Genomic DNA, 2,436 nt, shown 5'->3' on the forward strand with positions numbered 1-2,436 from the left:
GAAAAGCGTCATTGCGCTACGCTCCATTGCGCTTTTTTTGTTTCTCCAAATTTTGAGCAGGAGGCCCCTGAAAATTAAGACGAAGTTAAGGGTGCTAAAAGACGATTCACCATATCGATTAGTGATAAATGCCACACAAAACATTAATCATATTTTATAGAGAGAGAGAGAGAGAGAGAGAGAGAGAGAGAGAGAGAGAGAGAGAGAGAGAGAGAGAGAGATTTATGTAATTATAGAGAGAGAGCCTTGTGTGTGTGTGTGTGTGTATATATATATATATATATATATATATATATATATATATATATATATATATATATATATATATATATATATATATATAGAGAGAGAGAGAGAGAGAGAGAGAGAGAGAGAGAGATCCTTCTCAGCTTTTATAAAACAAATGGTCGGTAGATTAAAGCTCCTGACTCTCAACATGCAAAAGAAAAGTGGTTTAACATCAATTAAACGAAGCCTCTTTATTGTGCATTGCTTAAGTGACACATTCAAATTACAATGCAAAAAAAAAGGTTTAACGTTGCTTAAAAGCAAAGCCTATTTATTGTGCATCGGTTAAGCAATGCATTCAAATTATAAATTTTGTCGTCATTTAAGCGATGCTTCTTTATCGTTTAAACAATGCATTAAAAGTGTTGGTAAGACCATCGCGTAAGCGACATTCCTATAATGATGCCATCTTAATCATTTAAGTGATGCAAAAAAGTGTCCCTAACAATAAAGCAGACTAAGAGTGGACATTAAAGATGCCTACAAAATTTTCTCATGTACTTGCATTGATCATGATAGTAAAGAGTTGTGATTTCGGCATTAATTACGATTTTAAAACCATGAACCTTGCTTTATTAGTGATGCTTTAAGATTATTTCTCAAACTAAAAACATATTAAAATGGTACTTGATGGTAGCGATGTGCTACTTGATGTCTTTGGGGCACATTTTTCAACCTCGGGCATCGATGTTGATCATGTTGCCTATGGATCTGCAAGGAACAAGGCATTGCACTTAACAATGTGATCGCAGTATTGTCATGTGCCCTAGAATATGGTCTTCAAGCGGCTGTGGTAGTGAGTTATAAGCCGCTAGTGAGTTCTCCCATCGCTTCCATATTGGACTGAAATTAGAAGTGTTTCTTGTAAAAGCCACAAGCCCCAGATCTTGCAATTCTTGAGCTCTGAAACTCTTCAGCTCCACATTGCTCCCAAATTGCACGTGCAGGTTCTCCAAGCTGCAGGCTGCAGGACTAACGAGTGCGCTTCTCAGCATCTCCTCCTCCTCTTGGTCCACCCAACTGCTGCCGTGCAGATGCAGCGCCCGCAAGGGGGGATTCGGAGAGGGCAGCACACAGCATCTGGAGTCTTATATAACAGTCGCGTGATGTGCCGGCCTGTGGTGGTCTAGATCCAAGTCAAGTCAAGCAGAGGGACATTTTCAGCGTCAAGTGCCTTCGTCACCACTCTATGAGTGAATCATCATCGCGCAGAATCCTCCTTGCATCACCTGCATGCAGCACGACGCCATGAATGCCCCTTATCCAGTTGTGAGAGAGAGAGAGAGAGAGAGAGAGAGAGAGAGAGAGAGAGAGAGAGAGAGAGAGAGAGAGAGAGAGAGAGAGAGAGAGAGAGAGAGAGAGAGAGAGAGAGAGAGAGAGGCTACGCACTAATTAATCAGCACAGAACAAAGCTGGCATTATTTATAGACGCCGGGGAAAAAATAATCTATGACTTAAATTAAATTTTGCGCAGAATCCTCCTTGCATCACCTGCATGCAACACGGCGCCATTAATGCCCCTTATCCAGTTGGACGAGAGAGAGAGAGAGAGAGAGAGAGAGAGAGAGAGAGAGAGAGAGAGGCTACGCACTAATTAATCAGCACAGAACAAAGCTGGCATTATTTATAGAAGCCGGGGAAAAAATAATCTATGACTTTAATTAAATTTTGCGCAGAATCTTCCTTGCATCACCTGCATGCAACACGGCGCCATTAATGCCCCTTATCCAGTTGGACGAGAGAGAGAGAGAGAGAGAGAGAGAGAGAGGGAGGGAGGCTACGCACTAATTAATCAGGACAGAACAAAGCTGGCATTATTTATAGACGCCGGGGAAAAACTAATCTATGACCTAAATTAAATTTCGCTTCTTGCTTTGGAATCAGCATAGCTTGCCGAAAACTCATTTTCTCTTGCAAGAAACAACAGGAATTCCCTTGCAAGAAGCTACCTTTGCAAGAAGCTACCTTTTCAGGCAATAAAGAATGAAGTAAAAGAGCTCCAAAAGGAGGACATACCATAAGTGCAACTAGGGTAAAGAAACAAATTATGTCCAATGCGTCTCCAATGGGAGACTTATTATCCCTCAGTTTCAAGATATAAACTTTGAAATATGCTTGGAATCTCTTTCTTATGTGTCCTATTGTGAT

The 2,436-nt window shown here is 40.8% G+C and overlaps 1 long non-coding RNA gene across 2 annotated transcripts; it reads right to left on the reverse strand.

Annotated features, from left to right (window-relative positions):
- Positions 1–859: 859 nt before the first annotated feature.
- On the reverse strand, positions 860–2,119 carry LOC147464925 (uncharacterized). Of its 2 annotated transcripts, XR_015187834.1 has the most exons (4): positions 2,074–2,119; positions 1,880–1,981; positions 1,678–1,779; positions 860–1,517 (listed from the first exon to the last, which is right to left on the reverse strand). It is a non-coding gene; the product is annotated as an uncharacterized LOC147464925 (long non-coding RNA). The 2 variants fall into 2 exon arrangements; XR_015187833.1 differs by lacking the exon at positions 2,074–2,119 and having other exon boundaries at positions 1,880–2,061.
- Positions 2,120–2,436: the final 317 nt, after the last annotated feature.

The sequence above is a fragment of the Adiantum capillus-veneris genome, chromosome 1 (genome assembly GCF_014529385.1).
Source record: "Adiantum capillus-veneris isolate H3 chromosome 1, ASM1452938v2, whole genome shotgun sequence".
NCBI classification, from domain to species: Eukaryota; Viridiplantae; Streptophyta; class Polypodiopsida; order Polypodiales; family Pteridaceae; genus Adiantum; species Adiantum capillus-veneris.